This window comes from Saccopteryx bilineata, chromosome 6, assembly GCF_036850765.1.
Source record: "Saccopteryx bilineata isolate mSacBil1 chromosome 6, mSacBil1_pri_phased_curated, whole genome shotgun sequence".
NCBI lineage: Eukaryota > Metazoa > Chordata > Mammalia > Chiroptera > Emballonuridae > Saccopteryx > Saccopteryx bilineata.
The window spans coordinates 63,547,091-63,570,848 of record NC_089495.1 but is presented as its reverse complement, the minus strand read 5'-3'; positions in this window follow the sequence as shown (position 1 = coordinate 63,570,848).

Sequence of the window (23,758 nt, the reverse complement as noted above, 5' to 3'; positions counted from 1 at the left end):
ATTTGTTCTTGGATTGTATATTGTAATCTCTTTTAAATAGATCTATACCTATTGTCTATTCAAATTTATGCATTTATTTCATGTATGGCACTCTGATTCTCCAGAAAATAGATTTACCGTTGCTCTATTTATATCTTTCTTGTTAAGACCATCTCTTCTAATATTGGTCATTTCTAAAGGTATTCTGCTTACTTACCATTTTAAATATTATGATTCATTGGTTCTACTGCTGTTGAAATACAATTTATGTAACATTTATTTTTATTTTTAAATGTTCCTTGTCATCTGAATGTGTACACTGAATTACACTATGCCAGATAAACAATTTGAGCGATTGTTGCATCTTGCTCAGCTCACTGAGGGTTGATTTACTGTCTATCTGTTCTTTAATTATTGGTTTTAAATAAACATTTTCTCTGATCACTAAGTATTAGGAGAAAATACCTGCCTCTTTTATCCTCAGTTGGAAACAATAAATTCCCAGCAAAGAAAAAGTTAGAATAAACCTTTTGTTTAACATGGCTTTTGAATTCATTACTTTATTTAAAAAAATCTTAAATTCCTATTCTACTCTATTGAATAATAGGGCAATGTGATTGTATTTATTGTATTGAATCAGAAATATACAATGTTTTATGTTAAATGAGAGAAAAGTTCATCTTCACACTTCTACAGTCTCTCTAATATTGCTGGGAGATACAGTTATACAATGCAAATACCAACAAAGGATATGGAAGATTTGGTCAAAAGGTTATCAACTTCTAAGATAATTTAAAACTTAGGCTTTTAAAAATGTATATAATGATTTCTAGAGAAAGGGAAGGAGAGAGAGACAGAGAAACATTGATTTGTTGTTCTACCCATCAACACATTTATTGGTTGATTCTTTTATGTGCCCTGACTGGGGATCAAACCCACAATGCTAGTTTATTAGGATGATGCTCTAACCAAGTCAGGTACCCAACCATGGGGGAAAAAATTGTTTTAAAACAAATATAAAAGTAATCAAATAGTCTCTCCTTAGCTATTTGTAGTTTTGTATTTTTTTAGTCTGGTACAACAGGTTTGAATAAAATAATTCTTAAAACATTAAACTCAGTTTATCTTTTCATTTTGTCAATTGTTTCTTCATTGTGCAAAAATTTTTAGTTTGATGCAGTCCCATTTGTTCATTTTTTCTTCTGTTTTCCTTGTCCAAGGTGATATGTGGAATCTAATGAACAAAATAAACTAACAAAATAGAAACAGACTCATAGATGGAAAGAAAGAACAGACTGACAGCTGACAGAGGTAATGGGGCCAGAGGGACTGGGTGTAAAAGGTGAAGGAATTAAGCAAAGAAAAAAAAACCCCAAAACTCAGACACAACAATATGATAATTGAAAAAGGAAAAAAAAGGAGAGTGAGAGAGGTAGAAGAAGGTAAAAGGATAAATCGTGATAAATGGAGACTTGACTTTGGATAGCGAACACACAAAAAACTGATGATGTATTATAAAATTTTATACCTGAAACCGATATAAATATATTGATCAATGTAACCCAAATAAATTCAATAAAAAGGTAAAATAAAAACCCAACTCATTTTAGCATTAAATAACCAGTTTTAATTATTTTATTTCAAGTACTTTAATATAAACAAAAAATTTACTTTAAATTAAAAGAGATTATGAAATTTTGGGAAATTGTCTAAGCAAGTTTCTTAATAATGGTTTATAAACTTTTGCAATCATAATTGTTTATATTTAGAGTTCATATTTGGTATTTGTTATATATATTTCAAATTATATATATACACACACTCAATTATATTTCAAATTATATATACATGTATATATAACATATATTTGAAGTTTTTGACATTTTAGAATCTTTAGTGTTTAAGTATTATTACCAATCCTGTTGTGTCTAGTATTGGATGCATTAAGATGCCTTATAGAAGATGCTGTCTTTATTTCAAAATATATTAACAATTTTTTAAATGTTTTTGTTTTTCTATGAAATTTTAATACATTTTTACATTTTTTGTATTTACCTTCAAATTGACAGTTTGACTCAGAATATATTTTACAAATACAGTAATAAAATGATTAGTTCCAACTTACTTTCCAAATCATTAATATGTTACCTCACAAAAGTTTATATAAGATAAACAGAGCAGTGCTCCTACCTACATAATATTCAATAATCAACTATAATTTTCCACAAAAATATTCAATTTATTTTTGTCTGATAGCACTATTAAAATAAACAATTAAAATAAATATCTCTTTAGTGCAAGAGGAAAACAAATATTTTCAATATATGTGTAATTACCATGTTAATTCCCAGTGAAGCTCTTAGTTTATGTCATGCTCTTTTTATTCCTTTTAAAAGGAGTATACATTCCTATTATTTTTATTTTACAAGCAAGTTTTATTTCCAGAGAAAAATTCATAATGTTGCCATGTCCTTATGACTTCTGATTTTCATTAGAGATCACTATACTATGGGGAAATAATCATATCTCAGAAAATAAAGCAGGATCTTTTCAGCCTTGATTATATAGTATTGTGTTTTTAAATTAATGTCTGAACACTGAGGTCAATTAACATTTTTTAAAGAAAATATTTGCTGCAAAACAGATTGCATTTAAATTATCTTTAGAGTAGTTCATTGTCATAAAGTGTGATTTGAGAAAATCTTATCACTGTTTGGTTATAATGACATGGAAAGTCTGATAAATATTAACCTCTATGAACAGATAAGAAAATAGGAAATGAAAGTTCTCTTTAAGGTTTGAAAGGTTTTAGGATAGATTTTCATGCCAGATTAATGTAATAACATGAACTAAAACAGAATGCTTAAGGAATGATAAAGGGGGAATAATAGTGTCAGTCAGTAAGTGTCTTGCATCTCGGGAACATTTTGCACAATGGCTATCTTAGTTTTCTCTCAGGCAATAATACTTCCAACAAAAAGTTCAAACAAAGAGTTCTCTTTTTGGATGGAGATAATCAAGTAGAAACATACATCTCAAACATTATGTGAGAGAATAAAACACTGTTGGGGAGGGATACAACAAATAAAAAACAACAGCTTGCGTAGCTATGTCTGAGTTCATTATTACATTTTTTAAAGATTTTTTAAATTCATTTTAGAGAGAGGAAAGAGAGAAAAAAAAGAGAGAGGAGCAGGTAGAATCAACTCTCATATGTGCCTTAACCAAGCAAGCCCAGGGTTTCAAGCCAGCACCCTCAGTGCTCCAGGTTGATGCTTAATTCATTGAGCCACCACAGGTCAGGCTATGTCTGAATTCAAATTCAGATGTGACCCTTAGTTCTAGGCTCCAGTGCCCAGAAGTTTCGAACATATTTGGTAAGTTATAAAAACCTTAAGAAATGGACATCTTAGTTTTTCACATCGAATTATTCTTCATCTTTGAAATCCAAGTTACAGGTTTGACTGTAATTGTGCAAAATGCTATTTACTCCAGTCACATGAGTAGATACTGAGAGCAACCACAAGGATAATGTTGAATAATAGACTATGAAATTACTCAAATATCAGCCCAATGACTCAACCTAAGGATGGCTGTCACAGCAAGCACTTAGAACTTGATCTTAAGAAAACACAAAGGTAAAAATGAATAAAACACCCAATAATTAAGAATTATTACTAATTAAAATTGAAGGCACATAAACAGCAACATACTCTAGGACTGACAAAACACACAATGTTTACATTGGCATCAGAGCTCAGGAAGGGCAGATATTATCTGACTCATTGGATATATTTTAAAATGAAAACCTTTGGTGAAAGCTTTAAAATTTTTTTCTTATACACTCATCATATGTTTCCTGTTTGTATTTATAACATGTACCCAGGTCGTGTGCACATTTTGTAGCTTGTCCCAAAAAACACAAAATGTTTTACCTATTGATTACCTAATAAAATAGAGTCTAGATACATATAGCTCTTTGTAGTACTGGCATGGTAACACTTGTTGTTTTCTTTTAAATTTTTATTTACTTATTTTAGTGACGAGAGAGAGAGAGAGAGAGAGAGAGAGAGAGAGAGAGAAGAGGAAAGGAGCAAGAAGCATCAACTCCGACATGTGTCATGACCAGGCAAGCCCAGGGCCTTGAACCAGCAACTTTCAGCATTCCAGGTCAATGCCCCACCAATGCACCGCCATAGGTCAGGTTGGCATGGTAACTTTTACACAATACGTAAGTATGTGAGTATTGGATTTGACTGAACTCCATTGTAAAGGTATAAATAAATAAGTGCCAATATATTATTAAACAGAAATATTGAATAAACATATACTTTTAAATGATTGATTTTAAATCTCTGAATAATGAAGTTTAACATTTCACCAGAAAAAAACTGAAAATTTTAGAGAAAATTTATAATTCAGGATATGAAAAATATAGGAACAATACTCTTGTTTAGAGATATAAATACTAAAAAAGTCATTTAAAATACAATAACATTTTTTTATCCACATGAGTGCTGAAATGGAAAGTTCAATAGAGGTAATAAAGTCCTGAATTAGATTACAGACTTGTCACCAACATCATTGTAAAAAACTTGACAATTTAATAAATTTCTCTGTGCTCAAATTATTTTAAATGGTAATGAGAATTCTAATCTGAAACATTTGTTATGAGAAATTCACAATTTGATGCAATAGGAAAGTCTTGGAGTCTGATATACATGTATTTGTTTTCCCTTACAAAATATAATTATGCCTTAATATGTTTTAATTAAAATATTTAATAAATTAAAAATAAATTAAATAAGTGTTTTAAAGTAATCCTAGGTACAGATGCATAAAATAAAGTAATTAAAATGCAAACCCAGAAAAATAGTTGCTTTACTTTGGTCATTTTTTATATAACTTCTATCCATATTATTTTTATGTAAGCTTTACAAAGTAGTACTAATTAAATTATATACTGTTTCTAATATTAACTTTCAAATATAGCATAAAATGAATAAATATTTTTTAATATATAATATAAAGTGAACGTAACTTCAATTTTAGAGCTAATGTTTTTATTTGTAACATCTCTTGAAAGCTGCCAATTAACACTACTGAAATAATTGCATTTGTTGAATTTATATCTAATGGGTTCAGTTTTAGGGAAATGAATCAAATCTGAAATGGGTTAGATAATACTTATGTCTATCGATATGCTACCAGCTTTCTCACAGACATTGGAAAGCTGGTTCTGTTATTTATACAAATAAGCAAAGAGCCAAAATTTCCATGACACTTAGAATGAAAATAACAAAGTGGGAAGATGGTCCTATTAAAATCTAATAGATACATGAGGGTAATTTAGACCTCTACATGCAGGGAAGGCAAATCCATATTCAGTGCATGTGTTTATTTCAGTAAGTGCAAAATGTTGCTCCTTCCATAATGCAAGAAGTCCAATATAATCAACCTGCCAATCCCCCTGAACATGGTGTCTTATCCAGGGCTGGGTGTTGGTCTTTGCTTCTGATAACACTCATTATGTGTTTACTGTTTTTATTTATAACATGCACCCAGGTCGTGTACACATTTTGTAGCTTGTCCCAAAAAACAGAGAATGTTTTACCTCTTGATTACCTAATAAAATAGAGTCTAGATACATATAGTAGCTCTTTGTAGCACTGACATGGTGACTTTTGTTTTTTTCAGGTACTCAACATTTGGCTTTGGAGAGTGGAAGTCTGTGTTTTCAAGGCCATGCATAACTTCCCTTCCTGCGTCCATGGCCACATTTTTCATGAGCCTGTAGGGCAACGACAGAGGTTGCTGGAGAAAGAAGCTGACTGGAATCCTCAAAACAGGTCATCTTATCCAATTCATTATTAAATTCTTTTCTGCTGGGTTCATCTTTTGGTCAGCATTTATAAAGGACAAAAATATCTTCATGTTTATTTCTCATTCATAGACATGTACCTCTTTCCTAGGTCTTTGTTACTAGGTTTCCAACCGTGTTTCTTCCAAGTCGCTGACTATGGAGCCAAGTCCATAAATTAAAAAATAATTGTATATTTGGCTACTTCTCACTCAAAGAAAAGTGAATAGGAGGGAGTATTGCTTGAAGTTCTACCTGCTGGGAGAATTTTCCTTCACCACTGTCCTTGAACAAAATCTCAAGAGAGGGGCTGTAGTTCTCTAGTTATCCACTGTAGGCAGTGCCTGTGATACTGCAGAAAAACATCTGTAAACCTTAATAGTTTTAGATACTCTTTTTCTCCCAGGACCTAGGACAGGATCATGCATGATATCTAGTTGTCTTATTTCTTACAGTTTCACACCTATTATTTCCATTTCTTACCTTTGACAATGTTGAAAAGTATAGGCCAGTTATTTTGTATGTCTGTAGCTTGACTTTGATGTTTCCTAACAATTATATATTATGCTCTTTGTTAGGTATACGACATTAACTTTATTGTGTCTTTCTTAGAGAAGAAACAATTAGACAAGACCCTAGCTTGTTTGACATCAAGCCCTGATTGCCTTAGTATAAAGATGGACAAATATTTACTGCTCACTAGGCTTTTGGAAATCTCCCAAACTTCATTAATAGTGCCTTCTCTAGCAATCATTGCCATCAATGATCATTTTGGGGACTTCAGAGTTGTTAATAGTAGATTATGAACAGTGAACTGAAACAAGAGAGAAGAAAATTGGTGGCAGGTTTGTAATAGTGGCATAAATGGTTTCTTTAACTTTTTAAAGTTTATATTTATGCAAATATGAGGCAAACAAACAAATAGTAGAAAAGAAACATTAGCAATTTGGTTGGTAATTATTATGTGAAATCATATATATTTATGATTTCTTTTTTTTTCTTTTTTTTTTTTTTTTTTTTTCATTTTTCTGAAGCTGGAAACAGGGAGAGACAGTCAGACAGACTCCCGCATGCGCCCGACCGGGATCCACCCGGCACGCCCACCAGGGGCGGTGCTCTGCCCCCCAGGGGGCGATGCTCTGCCCATCCTGGGCGTCGCCATATTGCGACCAGAGCCACTCTAGCGCCTGAGGCAGAGGCCACAGAGCCATGCCCAGCGCCTGGGCCATCTTTGCTCCAATGGAGCCTTGGCTGCGGGAGGGGAAGAGAGAGACAGAGAGGAAAGCGCGGCGGAGGGGTGGAGAAGCAAATGGACGCTTCTCCTATGTGCCCTGGCCGGGAATCGAACCCGGGTCCTCCGCACGCTAGGCCGACGCTCTACCGCTGAGCCAACCGGCCAGGGCATATTTATGATTTCTATACTTAATATTTTAATAACATTATAATAATGGTAAATAGACACCTTTTCTTCCATCCTCCATTTACATGTTCTTTCTGAAGTAGCATATTAAAAATAAGCCAACGAATACATAAAAAAAATCCTTGCTTGTTATTTTGTTGAATTGTTGAGGAATTTTTCCTTTATAACTCTACTTACAAATGACAGCTTCTCAGATACTTTTTTTATGATGTCATTTATCCATATATCTGAAATATCTAGATAATTAGCTAAAAATATACTTTATTTTTAATCCTTTATGATGTAAAAGGAAAATTTAAATTATGTAATGAATATTGAATATTCAGAGGTTATCTGACACCTCTTATATAGCACTTTGGAATCTTTCAGGTCACCATAATCTTGTTTCAACTGCTGCTAAAGTGATCAATTCTGTGTATTTTCTAACCATTTCAATCAGATGCAACTTAAAAGCAACTCAATTAACATTCATGCTACTTGCCTCTTACCTATGCCTTGAGGGACTCATACATGCACAACCCAGACGTATCTGGGATTTAACATCTTTAGGAGTGAAACATTTATGAATTAAAAATTGGAGCTGATGAATCAAATCTTCCCCATCAGAATTTCAGGGAAGTTTCAAGGATTCTCAGAGGACATGCCCACCAGATCTACCAACTGGTCCCATTTGAGATAGCCATCTTAGCTCCATAGTGTGTTTGCATATTGCCTGTCTCTTGTTTCATTTTCTTTGTCCTTCTTTATTCCCTGGGTTGCATTTCCTAATGAAATGCTATACTATCATAAAAGTCATTGCCTCAGGCTCTACTTTCTGCAAAACCACCTGAGAAAATAAGACAGCCTTTACAAATATATTCAACTGATTTAGATTTTATCATCATGAAAAATTTTAATTTGGATAAAATGCTGAAAAATAAGGCATAAGATACATTGAAGAAAAATATATAATGTCTTAAATTTATTTTTTGTCCTTTTCAAAGACATTTTTGACATAATGAAAAAATATATGACTAATAAGTGGCTTTTTTAGAATGTCTTTTGTGTTTAATTAATATTGTACTAATTATGATTCTGAGTATATAACTGTCTTTGCTCTTCTTCTTTTTATTTTTCTTTTTGAGAGGAAGGGAGACAGAGACAAACTTTCTCATATGCCCTAATCGGGATCCACCTGGCAAGTCCCCTATGGGGTGATGCTCTGCTCATCTGGGGCATTGCTCTGTTGCTCAGCAACTGAGAGATTCTTAATGCCTTGGGCGGAGACCAAGGAGCCAGCCTCAGTGCCAGGGGCAAACTTGCTCCAATTGAGCCATAGCTGCAGGAGGAGAAGAGTGTAAAAAAGAAACAAGAGGAGGAGAGGTGCAAAAGCAGATGGTCACTTTTCCTGTGTGCCCTGACTGGGAACTGAACCCAGGATATTCACATGCTGGGTGACAATCTACCACTTGGACAAAGAGCCAGGATCTGTCTCTGCTCTTCTGAAAAGAAAAAAATATTCAATTTTCATGAGAAAAAATTTGTCCCCAAAATGAAAAAAGAAAACAATTTTTTAAAATTCTTCAATTATAGCCTGAACAAGCAGTGGTGCAGTGGATAGAGCATCAGATTGGGACTAAAAGTACCTGGGTTCAGAATCTCAAGGTCTCTGGCTTGAGCTTGGGCTCATCCACCTTGAACAACATCTCATCAGCTTGAGTGCAGTGTCACTGGCTTGAGCATGGGCTCATAGATATGACCTCATGGTCACTGGCTTGAGCCCAAGGTCTCTGGCTTGAACAAGGGGTCACTCACTCTGCTGCTGAGGAGCCACTGAGCCACTTCACCCACAGGTGTTGTAAAGTGCCCAAAGCTACACAATTAATATTAATATTTTGGGAGGCTTGAGGAACATCTTGTTGATTTGGGTTAAGATGTGCAGAGAAATTGTGTGAATAGTCTCTGTACTGGCATAGTCAGGATGGCCCTTGGCATTGTATTGTAAATGCAAAAGGGAGGAAAATATGGATCCCCAGACATTCCACCAAGCCTGTGGGGAAAAGGGTGAATGGCTAGTCAGGTACAGGGAGAGAAAAGCCAAAATAAACCTTTTCTCATAGCAATGAGCCATTCGCGGGCATTTGTCCCCACCGAAACTACCTCTCCTATGTAAATGCGTGTGGTTAACACGTGTGACTCAGGACAGAGAGATAGCAGATGAACACCAGATAATATAGTAATGCCTTTTAATATGTAAAGAGACATCTTTCTACCATTGTGTTGGCTTGTGAACTTTGTTTTCCCCAAAAGGATGTATGGCTTGCAAATTGAACATGGTCCTATCATGGTAAAGGACATATGGCCATAACCAATAGTGGTAAGGGGCTCCTAATTGCAATTTTTTCTTCTGTACTTCCCACTTACAAAACTATAAAAACTATTAGAACAAAGGGCTGGCGCGTGCTCTCCTTCAGATTTCTGTCAGAGTTCCCGTTCCCGGAGTTTGGCCAAGCTAGACAATAAAGCTTTGATGTGTAATCGACGGACCTTGTTTGTGTCTTTCATGTTTTGGGTCCCTCCGAATTAGGCTAAACACCATCGCTCCTGAGGAGCCACTGAGCCACTTCATCCGCAGGTGTTGTAAGGTACCAAAAACTACAGAATTAATATTTTAAGAGGCTTGGAGAACATTTTATTAATTTGGGTTAAGGTGTGCAGAGAAATTATGAGAGTAGTCTCTTTACTGTGTAATTGGCATGACCAGGATGGCCCTTGGCATTGTATTGTAAATGCAAAGGGGAGGAAAACATGGATTCCCAGATATTCCACCACGTCTGTGGGGAAAAGGGTGAATGGCTAGCCAGGTACAGGGAGAGAAAAGCCAAAATAAACCTTTTCTTATAGCAATGAGCCATTCGTGGGCATTTGTCCCCACCGAAACTACCTCTCCTATGTAAATGTGTGTGTGACTCTGGACAGAGAGATAGCAGATAAACACTAGATAATATAGGAATGCCTTTAATATGTAAAGAGACATCTTTCTACCATTGTGTTGGCTTGTAAATTTTGTTTTCTCCAAAATGATGTATGACTTGCAAATTGAACATGGTCCTATCATGTTAAAGGACATATGACTATAACCAATAGTGGTAAAGGGCTCCTAATTACAATTTTTGCTTCTGTACTTCCCACTTAGAAAACTATAAAAACTAGGTAGAACAAAGGGCCGGTGCGCTCTCCCTCAGATTTCTGTTGGAGCTGCCGCAGCTTGGCCAAGCTAGACAATAAAGCTTTGATGTGTTAACGACGGACCTTGTTCCTGTCTTTCATGTTTTGGGTCCCTCCGAATTTGGCTTAACACCCCCTAGTCAAGGCACATATGAGAAAGTAATCAATGAACAACTAAGGAGACTAAGAAGCTGAGACAAAGAATTGATGCTTCTCATCTCTCTTCTTTCTGTCTGTCTGTCCCTATCTGTCCCTCTGTCTGTCTCTCTCTCTGTCACTGTCACATAAAAAAAATCCTTAGTTATTATCATATAGGTTTTCTTGTAAAACATAATTACACAGTGTCTCTATAATTTCTTTCAGTACAGATTTAACTAAAGTTTATATACGATCACTGTATAGTGATAATAGAATAACTTCTCTTCACAGTACTCTGTTATGGCTAAGATTCCTCACATTTGCATAAAAAGTATGGGAACACAAGAAACTTTAAAATATATATATAAGAATTATTATTATTACTATAATTATTTTAAATTAAGATCTCTGCAATCCTCACTTACATTTAGAACTTGAAGTTCCTTTAAAAATATCTTGTTACTTGCATGCTTTTTTGATTTTTTTATATAAAAATAGTTTATTTAAACATCACAAACTTAATGCACTTACAGAAAACAGAAAATTATTGACATAAAAACACTTGTTCATCTTCCTTATTTCCTTCATTTATTGTTTACCTATTTTTAAAAGAAAAATAAATATTAAGGAAAACATAATTTCTCTGACAAAACATGTGCTTCTTTGTTGAAGTTACTTAAACTTAATCATGTAAGTTTCCTGCAAAGTTCAGTGTAAAATGTTTTTAGTCAGTCAATTCTTCTCAGTTCTATATCATACCAGAAGGTGGCAGGAGTAAAACACAAAACTATTGAATTCTTGAGAAAGGTAGAAGTATCTCTTTTCAATGCCTTGGTATGGCAGTGATTTTAATTCCTGTCTACGAAGGTGTCTCATCTCACTCAGTTCTAGTCCTTAGCAGATGTAAACCTTTCCTTAAACGGGTTGAGGCTATATCTTTGATTACAAATCACCACTTTGCTGGAATAATTTTCAAATTTTACCAGAAAGCACATTTAAAGCATATGGTACACATAAATTTGAATCATTTAAATACTTGGTTCCATCTAGCACTCATTCTGGAAGAATGACTCTATTTATATAATGTGTAAAAGACTGAAATTAAACAATCTTGACTTTAAATAATCAAAAATATTTTAGAGCAGCCTGACCAGGCAGTGGTGCAGTGGATAGAGCATCGGACTGGGACACAGAGGACCCAGGTTTGAAACCCTATGTTGCCAGTTTGAATAGGGGTTCATCTGGCTTGAGCATGAGGTTGCTGGCTTTAGTGTAGATTCATAGACATGACCCCATGGTCACTAGCTTGAACTCAAGGTCACTGGCTTGTGCAAGGGGTCACTCACTCTGCCGTAGCCCCCTAGTCAAGGCACATATGAGAAAGCAATCAATGATAAGGTGCCACAACAAAGAATTGATGCTTCTCATCTCTCTCCCTTCCTATCTGTCTGTCCCTATCTTTCCCTCTCTCTATTTCTATCACTATATATATATATATATATATATATATATATATATATTTGTGTGTGTGCATAGTATATTTTAGCCTTGTTTTTAAATAAGTGGATAATAAGTTTATGGATTACATGCCTTTTAGATAATTATTAAATGGTTTAGGATTGTTAAGGCTAGTGCTTCTTTTCCCCTGAAATTCTTTTATATATTTTTCTGCCTCTATTTCCCCTGTCAACAAATACCTACATAGGTTGGTGGTAGAAATGTTTCCAAATGGTTTTGTTATATTGAGTGGCCAGAGAATGTGTGATTTTCTTTTATTCTTCTATTCTATGAAATTCCTTGCTAGGTCCCTTTTCATAATTGCCCTCGCATATCTTTCATGCAATCTTTCTGAATAGTGTATAATAGAATTGGAATACAATATATCAAGCTAATAAAAGGATTGTTTCTATAAGAAATATATTTAAAAATTGCTTGCTTATTAAAGAGATTAAAAATATTGCATCTTGTTATCCACTTCTAAAAACTTTATAAATATTTATCTAAGAATTTAAATTAAATTATAAGTTTATAATTCCTGGTACTTAATCAGTAAGTATAAAGTGTATTTTAATATCTTACCTCCAGATTAAGTGTATATTCAAAAGTTTTGTTTTACTGAAATAAAACTATCTTCTTAAATACAATACCATGAAAATAATTTAACAATAATTTTTATGGTCTAAATAAAAAAAACATTATAGATAAATTAGAGGGGTGTGCACAATGTTATCAATTTCAATATAAGATAAATAAGTAAAGACAAACAGTTTAAAATTTACCCACCAGATATCTTGAGGCTAGGGTGAGAATACATAAGACAATAAGGGGTCAGTATACAAGATAATAGCAAGGCTTTAGGAAAAGAATATTATATAATAAATTTATGGGATTCTTATTATGTGTCACAAAATGGTAGGTAAGTGATATTCTTCTCAGGTTATTTAAATAGAAGTTCTCAGTCATAACTAACATATCTGCAGTTACCCAATCACAAGAGGAATTGGTATTGCAACCTAGAAAAATCACACAGCCAAAGTGGAACAAAATTTTGAAATGAGACAGTTTGAGTCCAGATCCTGTCTTTGGTCAAAGAAAATCTCAGTTGTGCAGATACTGTTTGTAGGAGTAATTGGCAAAACATCTTAGACCTGATACTCTGAGACTATTTCTAAAAGAGCTAGGCTATCATCACAACAGAATTTGTAGGTGTAAATGCAGGAATAAAGTAGGACTCAACAGAAAAGAATAAAATGAAGGTTATGGTTTGCTAATGTGGAAGAGGTGTTATGACAAGAGCATGAAACTGATGACCACCAAGACAGTGAACATTGTTTTATCACACTCATCTGACCTTGGAAAATGGCTAGGTCATTTGATTAGGAAGAAAGAAAAGAACCATTGCCAGTGTTAATCATGTGGTAATCTGACAAGGCAAGCTGTGAAATGTTACTTCTGAATCAGCATGTATTGGTTTTATATATAATATTAAAAGATGTGTCATGGTATAAACTGTATCAGAATAGCCATACTGTATAGAGTCCATGACACAATCAGTTCTGAAATCACTTTCCATATAAGTTTTCTGCTTTGAAATACTTTCAGTATGATTATTGTTTTTGTGCATCAGAAGTATGGCCTCTGGTAATAATATTAATTTTTAAATCGCCTCCTTTGTTATTTATTCACATTTTTCTTAAGCTGTTTTTGTTTTGTTTTGTTGTTTTAGTTTCAGGAATTTAAAATCCATTTAAGTTTCTATACAGACTTGATTATACTAATTTCAAGCCTAACAAATTTTAGCTTAAATATTTCCATTTCACTTATATGTAAACTTTTTCATTAGTAAATTAAATATATTAAAGTAACAAAGTATAAATGTATTTCTTTATAATAACCTTCTGATCAAAAAGGAGTTTAAGTAGCAAAAATGATTCAAAATTGAGAAGGAAATTGAAGTGAAAGTACCTGAATCCATTAAACGTTTGATCCAAGACTATCTAGCATGCTTCAATCAATTTTAGTTAGTCATACTCCAGTACTTGTTTAGAGGATTGGTTCCAGGAACCCCATGAATACCTAAATCCACAGTTTATTAAGTCTCTTATATATTGGTGTGGCACAAAGTGTACAGTTGGTCTTCTGTGTAATAGGAATCTGAATCACTGATGGAGAATACTATTTTATCTACCTATTAATTTTAGAAGAAAACAAAGGGAAAAAGGAAAAAAAAACATTGAATTTTCTACTAATTCATGCATTCATTGGTTAATTCTTGTATGTGTCCTGACTGAGAATCAAACCCACAACCTGGGAGTGATGAAATGATGATCTAACCTACTGAACTACCAGGCCAGTGCCTTGACAATATTGTTCTAATCCATGATTGGTTAAATTTGCGGATGAAGAACACATGTATGTTCATCTTCTCTTTCACAAGTATTTTGCATTTCTATTTACCATTTCATGGAAACTTTGGGAAATCATGAGTCTGAATTCTTCATCCCCCCCACCCCTCAAGATTTGGCATTTTGGTAATAAGCAGTAAGAGAACAATAGATTTTAATTAAGGCATCTAGCTATGTTAAACACAAGATAACTTCATACTTGTATATTAAAATTATAAACACAATGAGAAGAGAAAAAGCCATATATACTTACATGTAATTAAAATTTATAATTTTTGTCTTGTTATGTCAGTTGATCATACTGAATATGCCCAAACAATATTTCAACATTCTTCAGACTCAAACTCTGAAATTTTAACATTAATTATTCACTTATGTAGAAGTCAACTCTTCGATCATACAATCCATTATAGACTTCTAGGGAACACTGTGGTATTATCTAAAAAAGCACAGTAAGATATTTATCTTGTCTTTGTAAAAAGTAGGGAGACATGTTGAAATTAAAATTTTGTACAAAACTAGGATATTATTAGAGTTCATATCCATTCACCTAAAAATAGTGACAATACTATTATACCTATTTAATTGTAGTTGGACATATAATCATTCTTTTTAAAATGTTAAATTCTAAGTAAGAATTAAGACATCAGGAATCAAAGGAAGAAGTAAGAGAAGCAGAGAAAGAAAAGTAGAAGAAAGTGAGAGGAAAAAATTTAGGAAAAGTTGACTTTTTAAATTAGGAGTTTTTGAATGATTTTACTAATATTTGATATTTAGATTTATAACTCATGTGAGCCGAAAACTTATCTTTTATTTTCTCTTGAGTAAGAGTTCTCCATCTTGAAAACAAAATACTTCTTTCACTTTGCATTTTTAACATGTACCTTTAAATTGTTAAATTCTGACACTTTCAAAAGAAGAGTGTAAACATTAAATTTTAACAAAATGTTAGAAAATTTATATGAATGCAATGCCTTATAAATTATGCCATACCTTATGCATATTTGTATATCTTGCTTTTTTGAAGGTCTCCTTATTTATTTTGCATCACAGTTGCTATAACAACCGATTACTGTACTATTTAGTTTTATGGCTTTTTTGATAAGGCTATCTCCAAATTACAGCATGTCTAAAACTTGTTGGATCATAATTTAACTTTCACTGTGAAGAAAAAACATATTAGTCCTATCTTGGCAGATTTATATTGGCTTCTTGTTTCAACTAGAATTATCTCCAGGCTATTAATTCTGGAGGATTTTATATTTTTCTTTTGGTAATTAAATGGACTAGAATCCATATATTTTCAGTGAGTCCAGAAAAAATTACTTCTGCCACCTGACCTTTCTGATGAATGCTACTGCAAATTATGTTGTCTTGACTAGAAAATGGATGCCCTAAAGGCTTTTGTTGTTTTTCTTGTTGCTGCTCTTATTTTTCCCCTGTTTAATTTGGAAGCCTCATCTTCATTTCACAAAGTTTAAAAATTATAAATCATTCCATTTTTTTTTCGTTTTTAAAATTTTTCTATTACTTTTGAGTATACTTGCTTTTTATATGCATGATCAAAAAGAAAGATTATGCTGAATGATTATTTTGATTTTATGAATCTATTTAATCACCTCAATTTAACTCAATCTAAATTATATAAATGATGCATTTTAAATGATGTATATATGTAATATCAATATAAAAAATATTTATATATTTGAAATCTAAGTTACCCAAGCTGAAGGAAGTACCCACCTTTTGAGATCATGAAGTATTATATATGTCCAGGTTGTTTTCTACAACAGCACTTAACCTGTAATGTGTGCCTTATTGCCTAGGTATGGTTATGTAGATTTAGTTGTGACAAGAGGACTAAGAGTTTTCTTTGGCTTTAGTTACTTGCCCTCTGAACCTGACTGTATAAACATTATACTGGGAAACAAAATTTTTGTTGCATTCACAAAAACACTTGTTCTTACCTAATTTGAGTGTGCTAATCTCAAATCTAACATTAGTTTTTCTCTGTAAGCTACAGTATTTTTGCAATTCAAGATTTTAGGTTTTTATCTTATTGTAAAATTTTCAACATTTAGTTTAACATAATGAAGTAGAATGTCTTCGTGGCCATCATTTTGGGAAAATATACTAACATATAATGCAGTAAATATACTAATACACTAAAAGATATGATTGCTTCATAATTTGTTTACAATTTTGAAATAGAACATATTAAAATATTTATTTTAATTATAAAATTTCTGCAAAACTTATTTAAATTCTATTCAGGCAAAAATTTGCTTTTGTAGCTCTTGCGTTTGTGTACTTGCTGACGAGGATCTTGTTTCATGTTCCAGCAGTAGTCTGCTCATCACTAACAGCTCCAAGATTTTCGGGAAACTTATCAAGATGACTGTTCAGGAAGTGAATCTTAACACTTATGTTACATCTAATGTCTTGGAAAGCAAACAGCATCCTTTGAACCAGAAGTTCACTGTTTTCTGCTTTTTTGTTGCCAAGGAAGTTTTTTAACTGTCACAAAAGACTGCCATGCTGCTTTCTCCTCCTTATTCATCTTCCTGACAAATTCTTCATCACGTATGAGGGTTCAAATTTGAGATCCATTGAATACACCTGCTTTTATCTTCTCAAAAGACAAGGCAGGAAAAGCAGAAATAATATGTTGAAAGCATTCACTTTCTCTATTCAAAGCCTGAACAAACTGCTTCATTAAGCCAAGTTTGATGTGAAGTGGGGGAAAAATGATACTGTCTCAATTAACTACAGGTTCATTCACAATATTTTGCATCCCTACTTCCAGAGCTTTACGTTTCAGCCACTCCTTCTGTGTCCAGTGTTTCTCCTGAGATCAGCTGTCCCACAAACACAGAAAGCAAGGATACTTCATGAAATCTCTCTGTTGTCCTAGCAGAAAATTTACCCTTTTAAGATCCACATAATCCAGTTATGCCCCTCATACTTCATAAAATCAAGGACAATTTTTATGTCATTCTTACTAAGTCATTCAATTCATGTTGGCTAAACTGCTGAGGGGTTAATGACTGCTTGGCATCAGAAGAAGACCCTTCAGATTCTACAACCATTTCCTCATGCATCTTATCAAAATACACTTGATCACCATGTTCACTTTCTCCGTCCTTAGAAGAAATAAAACCATTAAATACTGGAAGCAGAAGTGTCTCAGAGTGTGAGATAAGTCATATTGCTGAAGGAATATTAGGATATGCGATCATATGCCATTTTTTCTTGCTGATGCCCTTTGTATGGATCAGACAGAAATAACAGTCACTGCTGTGGTCCTTAGGTTCATGCCAAACCATGGGAATACCAAAAAGCATTCCTTTGAGTTTTCCTTTTGTCCAGTCACAAAGCATTTTTTCACAATTATGATACACAATATGAGGAGCCCAATTCTTGTCTTGATCACCAAGGGGAAGTTGAAAATAGGCAACATATGCATGTGTCACAAATGATAAAATATTGTGCCTTTGACATTGAAGTAACAGCCACATATATATCAGAAGGTGTCAGGATTATTCTTACATTTATGTCTATTTGAAGAAACCATGTTTCAATCTTAAAACAAAATAGAAGGTGTTTTTATCAGATAATATTTTTTTTAAAAAACTACAATTATGTAATAGTGATGTTTGTAAAACATTAATTGTCTTGTGGTTATATTCATTCCAAGAGTCATTGCCCTTTAATTCCAATGTAAAAACCAATGCATGCCATTAACTATAACAAAAAGAAATTAAAATTGCATAAAAACTAGAGCATGCACCAGAAAACAGATTTCAGATTTGGAATCAGTGATGCAGATATATATAGAAACAGTTCTAAAACCTCATACAACAGAAAATTAAAAAAAAAAATGTTCCCCAGTGTTATTCATCACAGTAGACTAATATGACTCTATTATCAGAAAATGATTTAGTTCAAACTACAAATAATTCTGGGTAAATCTTACATTGGAAAATGACAGAGAAAAGGAAGTTTTCGACAATCAGTGGTTTTCAACTTCCGGTCCACAGGCCAGCGCCAGTTTGCCAGTAATTTTATGTTCATCTGACAAGAGTATACCACTCTGTAAAGATTATAGACCCAATGATGATAAACTCTTTAATCTTCATACAACATCAGGGTGGTAAACTCTTGCATACAGGCACAAAAATTCATGCCCACTGACAATGGTTCATCTTCCAACAGTTGAAAAACACTGTTCCTTTAGAGAATGCCAAATGAAGATAAGTGAAAAAAAAGATGTTGAATTACAAGGAAGGTAACCAAAGGAGACTGGACTTCCTTACTGGCTTGCAAAACTACAACAAAAAAAATAAGAATTATCCAATTTATTGTTTGTTTTGTCTATTCATGGTAGTAAAAATGGTATTTTTTTTTCTTTCCTGATTGTGACATTTATAAAATTGTAATACAGCACTGCAATGTAGTTTTAATACTTTGTCAACAAATTTGTTCAGTATTCTATTAATTCTGGATACCAGGTTATACATTTTGACCAAGTATTTTTGTGTTCTTGTTTATTTTCGAAGTGAGCTAAGTGCTTCTTTTTCCCTCTTATCTGGGAGAGGTACTATACATACTTATTCAAAATAAAGGCTGAGCTAAATGTCAGTTTTGCATCCTCATACGTACATCATTCTGTTACTCTCTCTTACTGTTTTGTTCTTTTCCCTGATATCTCAAATTTGAGGTGGATAGCCGCTCACTCACTTTTCGACTGTTCATCTTCTAGTATGTTGGATCAACCACCCTTGATAAAATGCTAATCTGTCTTAATTGATGTCAGGGAAGGGTTTATAGTTTATATCTTTTTGCTATTCTTCCCCATTTTTTTATTATTAAATGAGAGGCAGGGAGACTGAGAGACAGACTCCACATGTGCCCCAAATGGGATCTACTGGTCAAGCCCACTAAGGGGTGAAGCTGTGCCCATCTGGGGCCATTGCTCCAAAAGGAGCTGTTTCAGTACAAATTGTTCAAACTATTTGAGCCACAGCTACAGGAGAGGAGGAGGGGGGAAGGGAGAAAGAGAGAGAGAAAGAGAAGGGGAGGGGAAGGATGGGGAAGCAGATGATCACTTCTCCTGTATGTCCTTCCCAGGAATGGAACCCGGAATTCCACATGCCAGGCCTACATTCTATCACTGAGCCAATTTGTCAAGGCCCCTATTTTTGTCCATAGCACACAAAAGAAAACTATGTAATTTAGACTTCACTGAAGTTTGAGCAAAATATAAAAACATTATATATAGATTATAAAAAAGAAACTGTATGTTATATATTACTTCTCTTATAATCCAAACAAGTGGCATTATCAGAGTCAAACTACTGCCCTTGTAAATGCCTCCATTACAATCCCTACATGTCATCTTCAGGTTTCTCTGAGTAACTCTCTGAAATCACCTTCCTCTCTTTAGCTGAAGTCTTATCCAATGCAGACACCACTTCCCTCTCAACTTGCTTCCATATTTTACTTCTAACTTTTTACAGTACATTTTCTTTAATTATTTGTTGCAGAATTTTTCTCAAGGCCCTCTAAAAGTTTTCTCAAAATCTGGTTTAACAGTCATAGATTGGTACATCTCAGGTATGCCCACCATTCAAATATATAGAGTTACATTCAGGTCTCTGTATTCTTCCAATAATCCTAAAGGTAAATTGTATGGAAAACATTTGTACAAAGATACACAAAAACATATACAATGACCCCAGCCCTAACACACACACACCATTCTCTCTCTCTCTTTCTCTCTCTCTCTCCTCTCTCTCTCTCTCTCTCTCTCTCTCTCTCTATATATATATATATATATATATATATATCCTTTCATATAGTAGAGTTCTCCATAAACAAAACTAAAAATCTATTTATAAGGTCTCACTATTATAATGGAATTACAGCTAACTTCTTTTATAAATAATTTTATATTTTTACATATTTGAATGTTTTATGGCTGCCTCTCAAATGTGCTAATAAACATTTTTGAAGACCTTCATATATAAGAAAGTAATGTAACCTAAGTTATATTAGTTAAACTCAGCTGCATTTTGGTTTATATAGAAGCTTTTTAAGGAAAATGATTCCACCCTGGCTGGATAGCTCAGTTGGCTAGAACTTTGTCCTGCAGTGCAGTCAGGGTACATACAGGAACAGATCAATTTTCTCTCTTTCTCTCTCTCTCTCCCCTCCTTCCTCTCTCACTAAAAGTCAATACATAAAATAATAAAATTTAAAAATTAAAGGACAATAATTCTGACTAGGGCATTTGCATACTGGAGAAAGATGTTGTGAGGAGTCTGACATTCAAAGCTATCAAGAGAGGCTACAGTGGCATTGTTTCTTGGTAGTGTACATGTTCTATGAAACCTGTATTATAGGACTGAAGGTGCAATGGAAGTTTTGTCTTTCAAATCAGTTTGTGGTATGATTCTGACAATTAATTCTTAAAGTATTCCATAAGCCTTTTGTCCAGCTCTATTAATATTTCCATGAGCAAATAATTTTTAATCAATTTATTGCTCTATGTAGCAAATTAGAATGTTTTAAACTGTCTCAAGTCAGAATCCATATAATATATAAATGATAAGTAAGAATATTTCAAGACAATGATTACAATAAAAATGAGAATATGTATTTGTAAACTCATCTGGTTGAGTTTAAAATAGTTTGTATGCCTGATCAGGTGGTGGCGCAGTGGATGAAGTGTTGGACTGGGGTGTGGAGGACCCAGGTTCGAGACCCCGAGGTTGCCAGCTTGAGTGTGGGCTCATCTGGTTTGAGCAAAGCTCACCAGCTTGGGCCCAAGGTTGCTGGCTCAAGCAAGGGGTTACTCGGTCTGCTGAAGGCCCATGGTCAGGACACATATGAGAAAGCAATCAATGAACAACTAAAGTGTCGCAACAAAAAACTAATGCTTGATGCTTCTCATTTCTCTCTGTTCCTGTCTGTCTGTCCCTATTTATCCCTCTCTCTGACTCTCTCTCAGTCTCTGTAAAAAAATGAAAAATAAATAAATAAATAAAAATAGTTCATATGACTAGATGTAACCATGGTAGTCTATGATACATGGTAGTAAAACATCTACTAAAATGATTACTTGTGGTTATTGAGAGTGAAGTTTATTTTGAAATTAAGATTTTACTATTGCCATGAAACAATATAGAAGACTTGAGAAACAGAAAGAATATAGAATGAACTGACTTTTCTGATTGTATTGAGAGCTTCAAAATGTAAATCATATGCCAAAATGTTTAAATTCTTTGCTCAATGAAAGTAATGTTTAAATAACAGCCCCAAATAAATAACTTTTGTTTTATGGAGCTAAAATAGTAAACATAAGATTTTTAATCACATCTTCTAGGTGATCAAATTAAATTTAAAACATTACCAGTTCACTTATATAAAAAGTTAGAACATTGACCAAAAGACAACAAAACATAGAAATTAGAACAGATATATTTGGGAGGAATATAGAGAGCACCCCAATTCCAAAATTAAGCCCTGTAAGGCCAGTGGCCTCCACCATGGCCATGCAGATTCTCACTGGACTAGGGCAGATGATAAAAGAACTGTGGATCCAGGAAATGGTGGACCATTCCATTTATTATTAAAGTTTCCTAACAGCGGACGAGCAAACAGGCAGGGAAGACCACTTCCCTCTCTGTCTCTGGACTCACCTGGACTCACAGGCCCCACCAGCCTTGGCACTCCCCAGCCAAATAGGTTGGGCCAATCTCAGGGCTTCCAGGCCCCTCATCACTCCTCAGAAGAGGATCTGGAAACACCTGCTGCCGCTGACTCAAAGCCACTCTGCCAGCACAGCTCCATCCTGTGGCAGCCGGCTCTCGGCCTGAAGCTGAACCCGCAGTTGTTCCTCCAACAACTGCCTCTGCCAACTTTTAACATCCAGGGCAAACTGACTATACACACATGGCACTTCCCCATGCCAGTGCAAAATGCAGAGCAAACCTAAACAAAGTTGTTTCACACTTGTAGCACATTGTTTTGCCCAACAAACCCCCTACCTCTATTAGAAGCCCATGGCTCTTTTTTGAGGACTAACAAGGATATTGCCTAAGACAATTTCTTATCTCTACTAACGCCTTTTTCCAAACTAAACATTCACATTCAAATGGCTTAACCACAATTTCACCTCACCCTTAATTCCAATGGATAAAATTCTCTTGCCAAGCAACTCTTTAAAAAAAAAAAACTAGATAAAATTCTAGTTTTTCCTTGAGTAGAGTTTCAGTTCTCTGTCAGCCTACAGATTAAACAAGTCATTCACATTTTCTCAGGAAACCAGGAAACATTTTACCTCTTGAACCTACAGAGCACGCTCCCCACAGCTTCTGCTTCTCCATTCTGTTTTTGAATACAACTTCTCAGTGGTCCTGCATGGCATGCTGCTCTGTCCTCCTTTAAACTGTGAGTGTGTGTGACTAATAAACTGCTGTCAATTCCATCTGTTCAATGTCAGGTACTCTGTGTTTAGCTATCTGCATGCCCTGGGGTGAAAATTCCTCTCTCCTGAACATAGTGAAAAGGAAGCAACTAACACCAGTTAATGAGTCAAACCCTGTATAAGCAATACAACAAACAAATAAAAAGATGGTTAATTTGCATTTTGACAAAAAACGGCAGCATGTGTTTTGGGTATGCTTTTAGGACAATACCTTGTAAATTATATTTAGGACATTAAACAGAAGTTTGACAGTAATGAATTATCAATATGTCTGAACTTTTCCAAGATTCTGGCATCTGAAACCTGTACTTGATGGTGGCCTATGTCAAATAAGGCTCAGATGCTATGATTCTTTCTTTCTGTTTTTTTTTAATGAGAATTATCCTAAATACTTTAAATACTAGAAATAAGAGTTCTTTTCACCCATTCCCTAGCTGAGGTCCATGAGAAGGACCACAAAACCCTTTCCACCAAAGTACTGAAAGGTCATTGGTAGAAAAAAGGTCAGTTTCTTTGAAAAACACATCATTGGCTTACTTTTATAGGTCAGAGATGATTCTGCCATAGAAACGGTTTCCTTAGGTTTAATAGGGAATGTGAGACACCTGGGTAGTACAATCCAAGTAGCTGGAATTAACCTTCACAGCAGTAATTGACAGTCATACTGAGAATTAGAATTAAGCCACAGAGAGTTTGATGGCGGATAATTGTTCATGACAGCCCCATGAGCACAAGATAAGAAAAGTTTGTTAATGCCT